The sequence below is a fragment of the Schistocerca piceifrons genome, chromosome 8 (genome assembly GCF_021461385.2).
Source record: "Schistocerca piceifrons isolate TAMUIC-IGC-003096 chromosome 8, iqSchPice1.1, whole genome shotgun sequence".
In the NCBI taxonomy this organism is placed as follows: Eukaryota; Metazoa; Arthropoda; class Insecta; order Orthoptera; family Acrididae; genus Schistocerca; species Schistocerca piceifrons.
Genome location: NC_060145.1, coordinates 226,557,007 through 226,576,966, shown reverse-complemented (window position 1 = coordinate 226,576,966; position 19,960 = coordinate 226,557,007).

Sequence of the window (19,960 nt, the reverse complement as noted above, 5' to 3'; positions counted from 1 at the left end):
AAGGCAGTATAATTAAACAAAGAAAACAGACATATGTCAGTACCGTATGGATACTTTTCCATGTCAACCTACATACGAAAGTACCGAGAAGACCTGTTGTGAGAAGAAGTGAAGCATAAATGACGTGCTTTGAAATTAATCATTGTTCTCACAGGAAGGCAGCCAGAGTAGACTACAGAAAGCGCTGTGAGTGGAAGATCAGAGGACAGCATTCATCATTTCACAAAAAAAAGGTCAACAGGTAAAAGAACACATCCACGAAGTGAAAAGGGCTTTAGTGTGAAGTTGGTTCAGCGAGGGAAAGTTACGAAGTTGTCGTATTAAGGTTAAGCTCATAAATAATTTCCTAAAGGGACTACACAAAGACTTAGATGCTTTATCGGTACAAATGCAGCAACTTTCCAGAGATGAGTTGTGCAAAATGGGCCAAAGTTGTATCACAGGTACGAAAATAAGGAAGACCATTGCTGATTGCCACTTCCAAGAGTAGCCTCCTTCTCCCAGAAACTTACTTCACCCAAGGACGTACATGAATAGTGTTTTCATCAAGATGGAGTCACGTATTCAACCTCGAGGGAATGCGTATCTGTTGGTTGATTGTCAGAATTTTAGCACCAACGAAATTCTACAACCATGAAATTAAAACAAAACAGGAATTAAGAAAGTGTGTCGAATTTGATTATGTCTATATTTATGTCTTTCATATCTAAAACCATATCCATTAGTGCTCCTAGTAATAATAAATGCACTAGTGAAGCCACTTCCTATTTATCGTTTGTCGTGGCCCTATGATAAAACCAATACGAACAACTGATTTATTGAGTTCAATAGTGCATTCTAAATATGGTACCATTTCGTCAAATTTTTAATTTGATGTGTCCTTCAAAAAGTGTCTGTCGTAAACCGTAATGCCACTGGTGTGCCTTGTTCAATGCATGCAAACGATATAGTTATCTCGGACAGATAACACCACTCGTGGATGTCAGAACGTGGATTATGTAAGCGTATTTGCGACGTTACTCAGTATTGGAAGCTTGTAGTTAGCACGTAATGACGCTTATTACCAGTTACGTTAATCACAGCTGTACCACGCTCAAAATATCGTAAAAGTAGGAAGTGCTAGAAAATTGTTTATTATAGCCCACTTTGCTCTTAGACTATCCAAACGTAGCCCTTTACCACTAACGCGAAGCGGTATCAGAAATACGTAACATAAGAACGCCTTCTAGCTCTTCATTTCTCCTTTTTCTCAGTTTAATTTATGTTTATTACTGAAAGCAAAAAGTTGTGTTAGTTTTCCGGTATAAATTGAGCTTGTGAACACGTTTTGAATTACCAAGGTCATTGTCAGACAATAACTGACTACCGTTTTCTAGAACTGTTATAGGTAGGTGACGAACTAGGGGAATCATATCCTATGGAAGAGACGTGTTGTGAATTCACTGTGGAGGTTCATCTTTGGCAGTGCTGACATGATAGAGAAAACTGAGAAGGGAAGAGAGAGATGTCATGTGCCATAGAATGAGAAAAAATAGATGATAGCTTCAAATCAAGTTGCATCTGATCCGACATTTTTAAGTAGAAAAGTACCTCTTGTAGTAAACAAGTAAACTGGAATTTTCTATTAATTTATGAAATAACTTCTAACTGAAGATAATGTGTACGTACTGAATACATCTAACATTGTCAGAATAGGAGAAAGCGATTGAAAGCAGATAATCAGACGTAAAATTACAAAAATTTTAAAAAATTTATTAAAAACTTTTTAAAACTTTCAGTATATTCGCTCAATCGCATTTGACATAAAACAGCTTTCTTACAAAAAAATAAAAAGATATTGAGACAATGTATAGAAAATTTCTGTAAGCTTCAAAAAGGTTTACAGAAAGTTTTTATAATTTTACATTTGATTATATAGAGGTATGATTAACACCGAAGACAATAAAGTAATTTTAAGTACACTAAGATTACAGCAAGTCAGATGCAAAACCAAATTTAAGAGCTTGATTGGATATTGTGCTAAGAGTGTAGATGTGGGAGGTTTGGGTGCAGCTAAGAAAATGGAAGGAACAGCGCTAACCTTCAAAGTTACGCGTTTGTTCTATGTGACATGCTTCTTATCTAGAGCTCATGTAATGGGTGTACCTTTCCCTCATTGTTTGCGAAGTGGAGGACACGGGGATGCACCAGGTAGCGTCGACAGGTCGTCTCTACTCGTAATTTTTATTTACTTATTTATTTTTACTTTTTTTCATTTTGTTTGTTGGCGTCGCAGTTCACTAGACTGACCATTAGAATCAGGAAACTCGTCGACTAATTTTTCTAATGAAGTAGAAAGAAAAATTATAGTATGTTTATTACTAATTCGTGGAATTATCGAATTAAAGAATTCACTTGCCTTTCAGCGGCATGAGGATTATATTCACATCCAGCCATTGAGTTTTAGGTTTTCTGCGTTTTAACTGAAGTTGTGGCGAAATCTGGGATATTTCCTGTAAAAAATCATTGTCGATATACACTGTTGCCCAAAATTAAAGCAACAAACCACTGTTTCCCTGTCCTGTGTCTGATCCACTATATAATCATACAAACTGCCAGCAGATGTCCGTACGATCGTGTCCAGCACGGAAGAAAGCATTCCGGTCAACGGACCGTCACCCCAACGGGGACGTCAGGGCACATATCAAACGGGATGGTGTTTGCCGGGTAGTCCCACATCCACAGTCGCTTTGTACACAGTCACAGACAGGACAGTATGGCACAGAGAAGACGCTTACCAGACTCTATGGTGGAGGCCCATGGGAAGAACACTGATGTGACACGATGGCTTAATATGAATCGTTCTGTTGTTTTTCGAATGTGGCGATAGTTTATAGAGATCGAAACTACCCAGAAGACCATGGCGAGGCCTACCACGTGTAATATCAGAAAAAGAGAACCGGTATTTGGCTGTAAGCGCCCGTCGGTACCGTCCTAGTACTGCGCGGCAACTGGCATCTGTCCTGACAGCATCCACTGGATGTGTTGTAGCGAGGCAAACGGTGTACAGAAGTTTCGGCATAGTGGACGTTATTTTTGGAGACATGCTGTATGTGTACCTAAGACGCGTCTTCACAGAGGGTAATGTTTAGAGTGGAGCAGTCAACATTCCTCCTCAGCAGTCGAACAATAGGTCAATGTTGTTTTCACAGGTCAGTCCCGATGTGGTCAGGTCAGTGATTCTCGACGGATTCGCATCTAGAGGGAACATGCATCAAAATTTGGGGACACAAACATTGTGGAAAGAGATCGATATCGAGGATGAGTCCTAATGGTGTGAGTAGGGATTATGTTGACTACACAAACACCACTTCATGAAATTGCACGGTTAAATTGGTAAGGATTAATTTCTGCCCGGTATCGTGACGAGATATTGCGTTTGGTACGAGGTGCTTTGGACACCGTCTCCATACTGCTGGACGATAATGCTTGACCTCAAAGAGTGCGGATGTTTGATGTTTTCCTGGAAACGGAAGATATTGCCTGCTCGCTCTCCCGATTTGAATCCCATAGAGCACGCCTGACTGGGATGCTCTAGGGACGCGTGTTGCATCAAATCAGTATCCACCAACAACTCTCCAAGACTTGCGAGCGGCACCCCAGGGCGAATGGGCGTTATTGCCTCCACATGAGCTAGATGACATCATTCACAGCATGCTCCGTCGTTTGTCAGTCCTGCATTGCTGCTATAGATGGTCACGCTCCACATTGAATGCATTAACCAACGAAGAACACTTTTGTCTACCGTTATGCATGTTGCAGTGGTTTATGTTCTGTATTCTTTATATTTTTTGTACTTTACTATCACCTAGTTACACTGCTTTGTGGCAAAATGAACGGAACCATGCAAAATTTCGGTATGTTGCTTAAATTTTGGGCACCAGTTTATTTCCTTATCTCCTACGCTCTTGCATAAGTAGGTGTCTTCGACTTAGTTCAGGCCTTCTCCTATAAAAAGCATATTACAATGTCGCTCGATTAACGTACAAGAAAGGATTTTCTATTTCTATTGTGATATGCTTACTGTCTGCATACTGATCATATATGTTCTCATGATTCCGAAGGTTTGAGATATATGGCTACAACTCGCTGCTTGCAAGCATACGTTTGTACGTATAGCCTTACAACTAAGAAATCTAACGTATCAGTGTCATTACATTGACTAAATGGGGGGCGAGTTCTCACAGATAATGTTGAGACAGCTAAGAAATTTGACATGAGTTTCCTACATCGTGGGATGACGCTGCAGTGGTATGTTCCACGTTTGTCCTGATAACTGTTGTCTGTAAACACCATGTTTTGTCGACTTCTCAGTCTTCGATGAATATATAGCCCATGGTGACATTTCGTGCAAAAGTTCAAAATAAAGTATAGAATCAAGATTGGTATGAACTGTAACAGTGGTTTAATATAAGCATCACACTTACTATCGATGACTTACGAGAATTATGTATAGTGGGCGAGTTCAGGAGGGAGACGCCAACATATCTTACAAAAAGTATCCATATGTGAGTAAGAAGAGTTTGCGGTAAAGTCGGTATTAGGATGTGAGCAATACTCCACTAGAATGAGATTTACACTCTGCAGCGGAGTGTGCGCTGATATGAAATTTCCTAGCAGATTAAAACGGTGTGCCGTACCGATACTCGAACTCGGGACCTTTCCCTTTCGCGGGCAGGTGCTCTAATCTGCCAGGAAGTTTCATTTTAGCGCACACTCCGCTGCAGAGTGGAAATCTCTTTCTGAAAAACATCCCCTAGGTTGTGGCTAGGCCATGTCTCCCGAATATCCTTTCTTTCAGGAGTGCTAGTTCTGCAACGTTCGCAGGAGAGCTTCTGTAAAGTTTGGAAGGTAGGAGACGAGGTACTGGCAGAAGTAAAGCTGTGAGGACGTGGCGTGAGTCGTGCATGGGTAGCTCAGTTGGTAGAGCACTTGCCCTCGAAAGGCAAAGGTCTCGAGTTTGAGTCTCGGTCAGGCACACAGTTTTAATCTGCCAGGAAGTTTCAGTACTCCACTAAAAATGTAACTAATGAAGCTAAGCGTTAGACGACAGAATCTGTAGGAAATTAGATATTTTCTACATCTGGTCACACTGGCACTTTTTTAATGTATGGAAGTATTTAAGTTGTGATCGGTTCATAACTATGAAACTTCTCGAGGGAAAGAGTAGCAAGTCATCAGGGATTCGACTGTCATCGAGAGCTAGAGCTAGACTTCCAAATTGTTTGGAAGCAAGCTTAAATACATCAGGCTTACAATTACGACAATCAGGTATTTCGATTAGCGGAATATATATTTTGAACACACAAAATCAACCGACAAAATTAACTAGAAATCAGTCTATACGAATAAAGCTGATGAAGAGTTCATACTGAGTGTACTTGGCATGGCTTATAGACACGAAATTAGTTGAGAAAATTAGGCGATTTGGATGAAAACTGCAGGCTTTTTGTGGAAATTTGTACGGAAACTGTGCTATTGCTTCTGTCCCAACTGAAAATGCCACTAACAGATATTAATTTATGTTTCAATAAAATTTTCTTGCATTGCAGGCTGCGTCTTCGAATAAAACACTCGAGCTATCGATGCGGATTGAAACGGAGAAGTTTTCGTTGAAGCGTGCTACCGTGAGTGACTCCGGAAGCACATTAATTTCCGTCTGTAAGTTTCTCTTGAGACGTTTGGTTATCTTGACGACGCTTCAAATTAACAGCTATCTCGACAAGATAACTTAATGTGTGAGGGATGGAACAATTTGCATATATGAATACTCTAATAGGTGTGCGTGGCTACCAGATCGAAAACGATGCACATTTCAGGTTATTATTTCGCCCGATATGTTAAGTATCACAGATAGCTTCGCACTGAGGTAGACACAGGCAAGTGAAGGTGTAGCAACGGCGCAGTGACACACCGTCACCCGTCATGTCTCTACGGCTACTCATCATCGTCGTACTTATCTCCTGCAGTGGTGAGTGCCCTCTTTACAAATTTACCTCTACCGCATGTCCCAGGGTGAGGGAGTGTGTTCCGTTCTGGGCTATTTGTTAAAAGGGAGAAAGGACAGAAAATAGCAAGAGTGCTGTGATCAATGTATTGTTTGTATAACTAAAGTAATGATAAATGATCTGAAGCTGTTTTAAATCCTTTTCCTACAGAATATTAGTGTAGGGACTTTACCACTCTGCCACCTCGCTCAGGATTGGTTCATTCACTGTCCTGTACGCCAGTCGTTCCTGTTAATTATTTCCTGACTAAACTTTCTTATTTAATTTCAGTTCACTGAATGAGACCTGAGTTCGTAGCACCATGACTTCTGTATACGAGGTGTATGAGAAAAGTAATGAGACTGATTTTTCATCTACTTAAGTTTTCATTTTCTTGAAGTAACAGTATTGTCCCGTTCAAAATAGTCCCTTCGACAGCTATACAAAGTCAGATTCGTTCCCAGACTTGGAAGGCTCGCTGAAAGGCTTCAGACGGTAGAGCCTTTAACATGTCGGTCACATTCTTTTGAATGTTCTCCAGAGCCCCAAAATGATGTACTGTTAAGACATTCTTCAATTTCAGGAAAAGAAAGAAGTCACAAGGACTCTGATCAGGTGAACAGGGGGCCAGTGGAACAACAGGCATGCCTAAGATAAAAAATTCCGTCATGGAAGTGGCTGTGTGACTTGTGACGTTCACACGATGCAGCAGCCATGTGTCTGTAATTCACTCTTTTCATGAACCTTTCAAAAACAACTTTGTAGAACACTTGCGTGACAGTTTTTCCTCGAGCGACAAATTCTCTATGAGGCATACCAGTACTGTAAAAAAAAAAAAAAAAAAAAAAAAAAAAAAAAAAAAAAAAAAAAAAAAAAATTATCAGTATTTTCTTATCATTGGTTCTCTCATTCGAGCTTTTTTCGGCCGAGGAGATCACTCAGTGAGCCACTCCTCAGTTTGCCGCTATGTCTCAGGATCGAACTCAAAATTCCAGAATTCATCACCTGTGATCACCCTATTGAACCATTCGTGGCCATTGTCAGTCCTCTCAAGATCAAAGCACACGTTTCTTCGATTGTTCTTCTGCACAGTTGTGAGGTTTTTCGGCACCATTTTGGCATAAACCCTTCGCAGATGCCAAACTTCAGTCAAAATTTTAGGTACACTGAAAGTGCCTAAGGTATTACTCATCACCATTATTGTTAAATGTAGGTCCGATCTCACAAGAGCACACACGCTTTCGACGTTTTCATTGGTTTTTCAAGTGATGGCTGTACAGAGAAGAAATCTGCACTTGGAAGGGATGAACAGAACAGTGGTTCAAAATGGTTCAAATGGCTCTGAGCACTATGCGACTTAACTTCTGAGGTCATAAGTCGCCTAGAACATAGAACTAATTAAACCTAACTAACCCAAAGACATCACACATATCCATGCCCGAGGCAGGATTCTAACCTGCGACTGTAGCGGTCACGCGGTTCCAGATGGAAGCACCTAGAACCGCACGGCCACTCCGGCCGGCGAACACACCAGTCTAACAAGTACAACACAGCGTTGCCAGATTGCTCGCAATGTTGCCAGTGTCATTACTTGTCTCGCACACCTCGCATCTAACATGTTTCCTCTTTCTTTTCCTTGGGTATTCGTAGGTTATGCCAGAAAAATCTGGACTAATCACGTTACGGTTTATAGTGTATTATCTAGTGTGAAGATATGTATCCCATCTAGATTGCTTCTCATCTCCTAAAACTCACCTACCTTTTCGGGCATGGAATTTGGACTTTGGAAATTTTTCTGCATTAATAATTTAATTATATTATATAATATGCCTTGAGATATATCAGATTCGATTACAGAAATACACTACAACCATATTATTTAGAAATTTATTTATGTTGTTGACTAATGCCTGTTTCCTGTTTTCCTTCAGGAGTGTTCAGCTCAAGGAGAGATCGGGTAAGTTTTTCGGAATTAATTGTCTTTATAGAAATACGAGCTAGACGTGCTGGGCGACGGAAAGTTTTCACCTAAAGCCGTCTCAGTTAGTCTCAAAGATGCCAGGTATGGAAATACCTCTGTGTATGACCTAATTTTGCTAATATTGCAGTGTTGAAGCTCCAGATCAAAATCTGTTTTCACACTCCCTGAGGCATCGCGAGTAGTCGATATCGGAAATTTTAGATGCACTAACCTGACAACGAGTTCACGCCAAAGACGGTTGGCAAGGTTTGCATCTCGGATACGTGTTGATAAATGCAGCAAAGTCATCTTTGTCATTGTAAACTCTATCTTACCAAAAACTCCAATGCTGAAACGTTATCAGAGATGATGAAAGATTTGCTTTTGACAAAAATGTTTTCATAAACATTTCTATCTGATTGAGCCCTTACAACGCAATACCGCCACCCAAGAAAAACAGTTCCCAAATATTCAGTCGTATCCGTACACATCACGACTAGCACCACGTGATGATCTGTAATTCGTCACTTCATACAGTATTTTTCCAGTGTTCCACTGTTCAAGCAAGGTATTGCTCGCACCATTATAGGCGTGTATCGCAGTCCTTCCTATAATAAGTATTGTCTTGGCCGCTTTACGACCATGAAAAATCAGGTCCTCTCACTTGTCGATGCACCTGGGGTATGTTCTCCTTCCGTTACTTAAATTCTATACATAGGTGACATGGATTCCGACAATTGGTTCAAACAATTCGTTTCATGGATTATCAGCTCCTCTTAATTAATTTTATGTGAAGGCTGTTTGTAACAATGTAGCCTTAATATCTCCCAACAAACCTTTGAGATAATAAACACAAACTCATTGTCTGCCAGCATGTGTTCCACGACACCTGTAGAATACTACTATGGTTTGGGGGCATGCACAATAACAAACATTTCTGTATTCCTCATCTCCATGCAGCTGCTTTCAGTGCGAACAAATGCAAGTAGCCCACAGATGCAGGTGGTGGCTGCTTTGGTCGTACTACGAAGTTATATCTCAATGAGACAGAAGTCCTCATTGTTGGAATATTATATCACGTCTGACCAGTGACTCAGAACAGACGAAAACACTGCTTGCAGAAGCAGAATAGAAGGAGGCTGTAGAAATAAAACACACTGCAGACCGAAGACTTGTACTGTTAACAGTCTACTGTCGCTCATTGGCGACCGGATGATCATTTTTGGACGTCGAAATTTGCTGATGGCCAGTTATTGGCAGAAATGTACTGTACCGAGAAGGTGAGCATCTAGCGGGCTACTATCTAACGTATTTACACTCCTGGCCGACCTAGGCGCAGAAGGACCCTTCACGTTTTGCTGTGTCCTACTACTCACAGCTGGATTAACGTTTGTAAGGGGTATATTGACACACACAACTGCAATGCAGAAGCCTATCTGGAATAGTTAATACAATTGTTTATCCTGTGTCCACATATATAAATTATGCTCCAATATCGCTCCACTAAGTGTGATTCGATGTGTTAGTACCAGATTAGCGACAAACGGCCTGTGGTTCAGACTCTGGGCAGTCCTATGATGCTTATCCCTCATTTATCTTCCTATTTCACATCTGGGAATGTTTTTAAAGTGAAATTGCTCAGTGTCTCAGTGGTAGTTATTGAACTATATGAAAAAATAGTATATTATCACAAACTACGGCCTGCACAACTTTTATTCAACATGTAAACGCTACAACAGACATTCTCATTTAGGTTATGACATTTTCGATGTGCTTGCCATCATTGGCGACGATGTGGCGCAGACGAATAGCGAAATTCTGCATGACCGCTGAAATATCGTAACATCGATGCTGCCGATGTCCCCCTGAATGGCTGTTTTCAGCTCATCAAAGATTTTGGGGTTATTGCTGTACTCCTAGTCTTTAATATAGCCGCACAAAACGGAGTCGCATTTTTTCAGATCCGGAGAGAAAGTGTGTACCACCTCCAGTAGGACCATGCCTACTATGGCGCTGTGGTGTTCAAACGAACAATCAGGCTGAATTTAGCTTTAACTACTGTTGAACTAATTAACTGGGGAAGTAGTTGCTATTTTAAATTAGTGTTGGCCGTTAGTGTTATCATTACTATACTCTCGTCACAATGTATCTACTGGCATCCATGGAACAGTACGCACGTAATCATCAAAACCGAAAAGGGCTAGGGCAGTTGTTATAACCACCAAGGGATTCATCAAATCATACTTCACCATTTCTTGAAACGCCCTGGTTATGTTCAGTTGTAACTTAGTTAACCTAGATAACACGCTGTACATTAAAATTACGACAAGACAGAGGAGACATGCATATATAGACGACGGAATTGACTCGCCGTTAATACGAAATTGATAATATATAGTACCCAGCCTTCTATTTTTCTAAATTATAAGTACGAAATGTATAATTCTGCAAGTTGTGTCTAATACTGTTAATGGTCTCGGTATTAGGTATTGGGTTGGCGCGTAAGTTAGTAACGTTTTTCGATAACTTAATAAGCATTACAGATACACACAATTGTGACTTAGTCATCCATTATATATTCTCCTTCACTATCTACAATGGTCTGCCAACGCTGAGGTAACCTTCGGATTCCGTGACAGGTTCTGAGGCGAAGAACTCGTGGAACCATGTTCGGGGTGCACTTACATCCGATAAGATAATTCTTTGAAGGTTATTCGATAGAGAGCGGAATCGGGGACAACTTGAGGGCGCAAGTCAGGAGACTAAGGTGAGTGTGGAACGATTTCCGAATCCAGCTCCTGAAGAGTGTTTTGGTCAGTTTACCAATATGTGGGTGGGCTTTATCGTGGAATAGCCTCACTTTACACAATCTTACTGATCGTTGTTCTTGGATTGTGTCTGCAAGGCGTCTCAGTTGTTGACAATAAATGTCAGCAGTGATGGTTACACCTCAGGGAAGCAATTCTTAGTACATCACACCGTTGCTGTTCCACCACATACGTAACATTATCTTTTGTGGATGTACTCAGGGCTTTGTACGTAGAGCTGTTGCTTTTTTCGGGCTCTCCCATTCCTTTCTTTTCCTTTTGTTGGCATAAAGACACCATTTCTTGTCGTCTGTAGCGATACAGGATAGGAATGGTGGCTGTTTTTCACTAGAGAAATGATGACGAGCAAGCAGAGGTGCACATATGACCACCAGCTGAATGTTGTGATTTTGGCTTACGGCATGCCGTACCCACGCATCCGATTTCTGAACCTTCCCCACTGCATGAAAATGTCGCACAATGGTGAAATGATCACAGATCATTACATTTGCCAGTTCTCGAGTACACTGGCGAGGATGATTGTCGATTTGTGCGTTAAAATAATCTTCATCAAACCCTGAAGGTTTTCATGAACGCGGAGAGTCGGTAACGTCGATACAATCCTTCTTAAAAGGAGAAAACTGTGTCCAAAGGCACTATCCCTACGCACGGCGTAAATGTTTCTGGCTGCCTCCGCTGGTGTCAGCCCTCTATTGAACTCAAAGAGAAGATTATGTCAGAAATGTTCTGATTTCTCCTCTTGGCACTCCATTTTGTAGCGTCCATAGCTCCACTCACTATCTTCAAATGACAAAATGACATTGTCTGAACTCAAACAGCAACAGTGAACTACAAACGATAAATGACAGTTGTTAAATAAACCCGTAGGAATCAGAATACCAACAAGCAAAACAAAGACGCTAAGATCTTATGCACCAACCTGACACTTGTTGTTAGAAGAGTCACCACACACAGCATTCACTGTTTATTAAACTTAAGGTGCCTATGAATGTGAATTTTTTTAAGGAAAATAAGCTAACTCTACTTAAAGGTCATTTCCCACTACGTCACCCAACACTGCTTGAGTTAGACTATTTTAAATGCCGCTTAAAACAAAGCCGGTCGGCAATTTCTTATAAAAAATTGTCATCATCTGACATTGTTCTTAAATTTGTTAAGCAGAAATATTGTTTTAAATTTTCCTACCGCTGTAGGAAACAGTAAACCAAAGCGATGCACAAAATGGCTGTGAAGGAAACAAACGGGTCACTTGCCCCCTTAGACTATTTTAAATGCCGCTTAAAACAAAGCCGGTCGGCAATTTCTTATAAAAAATTGTCATCATCTGACATCGTTCTTAAATTTGTTAAGCAGAAATATTGTTTTAAATTTTCCTACCTCTGTAGGAAACAGTAAACCAAAGCGATGCACAAAATGGCTGTGAAGGAAACAAACGGGTCACTTGCCCCCTTTTTCACAAACTGGCGTACAGGATTTTTATTCATTACAGATTTCAAATCTCATCCACTTCAAGAAGTGACTTTATAACTTTCAATCCTCTGGGACGTGATAGGGTTTCGGTGTCAGCTATAAAATTCATGTCCTGTGGCAAGACATGCGACACCGATCAATACGCGTGCATAAAAAATGGATCTTTCAGGCTCTCAGCAGACAGCTCATGTCAGAGTGAAACTCTGGTCGCTGCTGCATTTCAGGTAAACCTTTCGTGTTTCACTGTCACGTTAATACACTAGACTATTGCTAATCCGGCCATTCCTCGCACACATGGTTGCCGGATTAGCGGAAGGGCCAGATTATTGATAGTGTCTCAAATTTACTATAAACACATAGAGATTGTACTTTAACAAATCCAAAGATACATTCGTTTTCACAGAAAAGTTAGTCCTTGAATGTGTACATACATATTACTATCACTCGACACTCACTATGAAACATGTCCCAACTTCTTACTTGTCACAATGATGATACGCGACGGCAGTATGCTTTTATAACATAACGGCTTTACTAGCATTTCATAGGTTCTGCCACGTTTCTAATTGTTGCATAATGTACTCCAGGAAGGCGTCTCCAGCTTCAGCACCAGCAGTTTGAGGTATCCTCATATTCTCTCCTCCTATGTCTTCTTCTTCATCAGTTTCATCGTAACTTTCCTATAAGCTTATGATTACCCCTTTTCTGCCGAAGTTTGGTAATAAATAGTTGCTCGTCCAACACTTTCGCCAGCAACAATTGTTTTCTGCGAAGAACCTCAGTTCAGTTTATAACTAATTTAGAGTTTCTCTTTGGGGTCTAGCATAACCTGTTTCCCTTTAAGAGCCATGATAATGATCCTTAAGGAAAGTCACAATTTTAAAGTGTACAGGAATGTTTAACATTTTATTAACTAAAAACATTGTTACGGAAGAAATTTCATTAATGTAGGCGTCATTTCAGGTTGAACGACTAGAGGCCGGAAGTGTGCCGGATTACTGAGAGACCGGACTACTGAGGGCCGTGTTAGCGAGGGTTCAGTGTAATTATCGATAAAAGAATATTTCGGTAGACTAATTTTGGAATGCTGTACCGAATGGCATGGAAAATCTTTTAAACTTTCCCCAACGTTTCCCATCGACACTGGGTGTTGCTTGAAAGCCGTGACGAGCAATATTTGTCTGAGGAGATTCCAACTACACACTACGAATACTCTCTCTCTCTCTCTCTCTCTCTCTCTCTCTCTCTCTCACACACACACACACACACACACACACACACACACATACACACACGCATGCACGCACACACGGATACACATGCTGAAGCAAAACAAATCACAACACCAGGAATGGAGTTTTGCGACATGAACGAAAGTTGGTAAGCGTGTTTCTTCTACATCTGAAGCATCATGTCTGTTCCAATTCCGCTCCAGTCCCATGAGAGAGGCGCTAAAAACGCCACTTTGAGGATGCAAATCTGGTTTGCTTTAAATGTACGCTGTAACGGTCGTGAGCGATAGTTACCTTTGAGATTTGGCATAGTGAGTTGATGTAAGTCAAGAATGCCTTTAAGACAACAAAGACGCCATTGTCGGCATCTCACTGAGTTTGAACGAGGTTTTGTATCAGGGCTACGACAAGCTGGATGTTCCTTCTGAAATACTGCAGAAAGACTTCGTAGGCGTAGCTGCCAGCGGTGGTCACGAGGATGTACGGCTGCAAGACGACTGAGATCCGAACGTCCACGTGGCACGACCGAGAGGGAAGACTATAGTGTTCGACGTATGGCTCTGCCGCAGCGTATTGCAACTGCAGCAGCAAACTGAGCAGCTGTTGGCACCCCAGTGACACAGTAAACTGTTACAAATTGCTTATTTCAGAGAGAGAGAGAGAGAGAGCTCCGAGACAGACGCCCATCTAGCGTGCATTCCACTGACGCCAAAACACCGCCATTTGAGACTTTTGTGATACCAGGCGATAGCTCGTTGGAAGGCAGGGCCAAAGTCTGTTGTTTTTTCTGACAACTGGTTCTACCTCGATGCCAGCGACGGCGGTGCGTTGGTTAGGAAAAGGGCAGTTGAGGGTCTGAAACCAACTTGTCTGCGTGTTAGACACGCAAGACCTACACTTGAAGTTGTGGTCTGGAGTACGATTTTGTATGACAGCAAGAGCACTTCCATGGTTATCCCAGGTGCCACAACTGCAAGTTTGTACGCCAATGAATCGACATATTGAGCTACCATTCATGAACAGCATTCCTGGTGGTGTTTTCCAACAGGATAATGCTCCCCCACTTACCGCTGCTGTAACCCAGTATACTCTAGAGAGTATCGACATGTTGCCTTTTCCTGCTCGATCACCAACTCTGTCTCCAATCAAACAAACATGGGACATCATCGGATGATAACTCCTTTGTCATCCACAAATAGCACTAACAGTCCTTCGTTTGACATGGAACTCCATCCGACAAACTGACGTATAGCACCTGGAGACACAATGCATGCTCGTTTACATGCTTGGATTGAACGTTCTGGGAGTTACACTGGTTAGTAATGTACCACCGTTCCACATATCCAATGGTTCATTTCACACTTGCATTAACTTGTTTTCTTGCAATGTTAGTCACGTACACATCTTACATGTCAAATATATTCCCGAAATTTCATTACTATAAATTAATTAGTTTTTCCGGTGTTGCAATTTTTTCCGGTCAGTATCTGTAAGTGTAGATATTTCTGTTGGTGAGCGAGGATGGTGTGCTAAACAACATTACATCTGTAATAACGCGCCGTTCGCTGTGGCCGAGCGGTTCTAAGCATTTCAGTCTGAAACCGAATCCTGCCTCGGGCATGGATGTGTGTGATGCCCTTAGGTTAGTTAGGTTTAAGTAGTTCTAAGTTCTAGGGGACTGATGACCTCAGACGTTAAGTCCCATGGAGCTCAGAGCCATTTTTTACACACATAAAAAAAAAAGTATTGCATCACCACGATTCCGAGAGATCCGGAACCTGTGCAGAACATTGGAATAGAAATCACCATAAACATCATTTCTGCCCTTTTCATTGCTCACGAAAACCACACATTGCATCTTGTACCACCATACAGCGAGACCTTCAGAGGTGGTGGTCTAGATTCCTGTACACACCAGTAACTCTAATACCCAGTAGCACGACCTCTTGCACAGATGCTTGCCTCTACTCGTCGTGGTATACTATCCACAAGTACATCAAGACATTGTTGATCCAGATTGTCCCACTCCTCAATGGCGATTCGGCGTAGATCCATCAGAGCGGTTGGTTGGTCACGTCGTCCTTAAACAGCCCTTCTCAATCTAAGCAGGCATGTTCGATAGGGTTCATGTATTGAGAACATGTTGACCACTCCAGTCGAGCGATGTCATTATCCTGAAGGAAGTCATTCACAAGATATTCACGATGGGGCTGCGAATTGTAGTTCATGAAGACGAATGCCTCGCCAATATGCTGCCTATATGGTTGCATTATCGGTCGGAGGATGGCATTCACTTATTGTAGAGCCAATACGGCGCATTCCACGAGCACCAGCGGCGTACGTCAGCCGCACATAATGCCACCCCAAAACAGCAGGGAACATCCACCTTGCTGCACTTGCTGGGCAGTGTGTCTAAGGCGTTTAGCCTCATCAGGTTGCCTCCAAACACGTTTCCGACTTCTGTGTGGTTGAAGGCATATGCGACACTCATCGGTGAAGAGAACGTGATGCCAATGCTGAACGGTCAATTCAGCATGTTGTTGGGCCCATCTGTACCGCGCTGGATGGTATCGTGGTTATAAAGATGGACCTCGCCGTAGACGCCAGGAGTGAAGTGGCAGAAAGTTTAAGTCGTAACACGACGTCCTATGGCTGCACGAAAAGCATTATTCAATATGGTGGCGTTGCTGTCAGAGTTCGCCCGAGCCATAATCCGTAGGTAGCGGTTACAAACTGCAGTAGTAGCCTTGGGCGGCCTGAGCGAGGCATGCCATCGATAGTTCTTGTCTCTCTGTATCTCCTCCATGGCCGGCCGGAGTGGCCGTGCGGTTCTAGGCGCTACAGTCTGGAGCCGAGCGACCGCTACGGTCGCAGGTTCGAATCCTACCTCGGGCATGGATATGTGTGATGTCCTTAGGTTAGTTCGGTTTAATTAGTTCTAAGTTCTAGGCGACTGATGACCTCAGAAGTTAGATCGCATAGTGCTCAGAGCCATTTGAACCAAATCTCCTCCATGTCCGAACAACATCGCTTCCGCCTCCGAGACGCTGGCACTTTCATTGTTGAGAACCCTTCGTGACACAAAGTAACAATGCGGACGGGATCGAACCGCGATATTTACCGTTTAGGCATGGTTGAACTACAGACAACACTAACGGTGTACCTCGTTCCTGGTGGAATGACTGGAACTGATCGACTGTCGGACCACCTCGGTCTAATAGGCGCTGCTCATGCACGGTTGTTTACATCTTCGGGCGGGTTTAGTGACATCTCTGAACAGTCGAAGAGGCTGTGTCCGTGATACAATATAAACAGTCAACGTTTGCCTTCAGGAGTTCTGGGAACAGGAGTGATGCAAAACGTTTTTACTGTGTGTACAATAGAAGATATCCCCTGACTTTTGTCATCTCAGTGTATAACTGGCTTCTAGTTTCTGTACAAATTATAAATGACCTTTCGTTCAGTATAATTTATCCCCGATACCTTCATAATAAAAAAAAAAACTGGATTCCAGGCAAGATCTTTCACAAAATCTATAAACACTGTAAACGTAGATTTGCCTTTTCTTAACATCTCTTTTAAGAGACATTGTAGGGTCAGTATTGCCCCAATTTTTCCTCCTCTGTGTCTGCTTTTACCAGCATTTTCATTTTTCTGAAAATTATTCTTCTGAGGATTATTTAATCATGATTTATTAAAATGAGAATTCGGTAACAATTACATGTGGAAGCACCTGATTTCCTTGGAAGTAGAATTGTAACATTCTTCTTGATATCTGAGAGTATTTTGCTTGTCTTACACATATTACACACCAGGTGGAACTGTTTTGTCATGGCTAGTTTTCTCAGGAATACCAGTAATCCTGAAGAGCCGCCTCGGTGGCTGTGTGGCAGTTGCGGTTAGGACGTTATTTACTTCCGAGCGCGACGAGTATTGGAGGTTATGTGAGATTTTGTGGAACTCTGTGGTAAGTTCTGTGGGACAATACTGCTGAGGTCATCGGTCCCTAAGCTTACACATTATTTAATCTAACTTAAACTAACTTACGCTAAGGACAACAGAAACACTCATGCCCGAGGGGGGTCTTGAACCTCCGACGGGAGGAGCCGCGCGAACCGTGACAGGTCGCCTGAGACTTTTTGAGATATAGTGAATTGAGAGTGTATGCCCTACGTCGAATTCGTCTTTGTAGTCGTTTTTGTGTTTGTTTAAGTGTGCTGTTGACAGGAACGTTAAACTGCTAATTTTGTTTGCATGGCGTCCAGACCTGTTGCACGTAAAGGTATAGCGAGTTTTTCTTTTGATGAGTCCACCAGTGAAGTGCAGCTCAGTCCTCGGAAATCCACGACTTGTTGGTAGATATTTTTGGTGTGACTTCGGATTAGGTACATACAGCATATTGCGACAGCGAACATGTGATTTCTTTGTTAAATTAGTGAATCCCTTACAAGTAGAAAAATTACTACTTGAACGTCGTTCCCAACGCTCTTCCCATCTCAGAGATGACTCAGTATGGTCCAGCATGCGGACGTTGACACTGAATACACGAATGTTGGTATGTTCAAAAAGCCCTCCGAGGTAGATAAAGCCGCTCTCTTTAAGTAAGGCGAGATTAAAGACATTCGCATTGAACGATGATCCAACTGGCACAGACTTCAACGTGACAGTGGTATTCGTTATGTAGAAATGCTGCTGATACAGAATATTCCGTCTCATTTATTACAGATGGAGACACGCTTTTTGTATAACAAGATTGGTTACTTTCGTACCAACTTTCCAAGAAGAGTATTTGTTTGTCCATCTTCTCTTGAATAGCGGTGAATGTTAACAATGGCGAACTCCGTCCTCAATAAGACTGAATCAAGGGTTGGGCAATATTCTGCCAGTGACACCCAACGGACGGATTTGAATATCGCTGCTTGTGATTTTCCGCCATTACGACTGTAGATGTGTTCTGATTGTGACTGCTGACCGCATGAATTGCCCAAATAATCCACAATGAGAGGTGCCTGCACAGGATGGCGATACTACTAATATCATTCCTCCATGTCCCGCCCGCCCTCCAAATCTCGTTCACCTGCTGATTCTTTGAATGGTATAAGGACTATCGAGCCAAGAGTTGAGACGTAGGGTTCTGATGCTCCCTCGATTTCCGCCGATGTCTCCTCTGCATCACTCCAGAGTTGACAATACTTGGTATCGATTGCCTTGTCGCCTGTTCCTCTCGTTCCACGTGTTGCGTCACAGCACACCGCCGTTCCACTGTGCAGCACTCCTGACGACAGGTCTATTTCCTTGCTCGTTCAGAAGCCAGGCTCTACGGTAGTTTTACATGAAATGTGTCCAGCGATGCCCGCACTACCGTCTGAATGTTTTCTGACGTCCATTGTTCGCCAGAGGTTCCTCTTGTGCGGACAGCTTCCGATTCAGCTCCGGCAGTGATTCACATGGATGCAGAGAACGATCATCGGACATCGCCAGAGGCGGAGGATAACTTTCCACACGGCTGGCGTAAGCGACGAATCCAGTGTGATCGTGCGGTTGCAGAAAGAATAAGGGAAACATAAAGGTTCGGGAGGACAAGGCACTAGCCCCCATCCCTCCCTCAGATTCCAAGAGGGATCCGGCGATGGATTTTAACTGTCGAGAGGTGGAATAGGTTCTGTTTTCTTGTTGCCGTTTTAACCTATTCTCGTTCTGATTGACGACTCAAGCCTACACCTTTTTTTTTCCTGTATCAGGACCAGCCACGGCGCGCCAAACATTAATCGAACAGCATGTGCGGGCAGCGGGCGGGCCAACGCCTGGCTTGTCAGTCGACTGTGAATGGTCCTTCTTGAAAGTACCCAGAAAAACACGACATTTTATTTAGAATTGCGGTGCGGCATTTTTCAGTCGGCACAACTCACAGAGTTTCGGAAAATCGTGCTGTCAGCGCTGTTTACCTGCATGGAAATAACCTTTTTAAAGACAAATCCTTTAACGTTAAAACTGTCTACTGCTTTCCTGAGGTAGAGTTTCCACATCTCCATAACGAGATTGCAAAGGTGCTAAAATATTTCGATCAACTTAAATATGCGAAAGACGTTTTTGTCGATTATGAACCTAAATAAGTCACGGCTACGTTGCTACCTCACTGCGAAAATTTCTAAAATTGTCTGTGTCTATACGTATGCTGACAGTTTTTATCATAAAAATTATATTACCCCTCTGTGCTCCGAAAATAATTAAATAATAGTGAAAATCTGTTTTGTTTTAGATCTGTGCTGTTGAGAAATGAGAAATACGCAGTACCACTCAACCGTCTTCGGAATGCGGCGAGTGCGCAGCTACCTCCTCCTCAGGGTCATCGCGGTCAGACGTCGTAGCGTGGCGGTGGGGGAAAAGTGCCAACCAGGTTGAGGGCTGTGTCGCCAGCAGACAGTACGTGAGCCGAATTCTTGG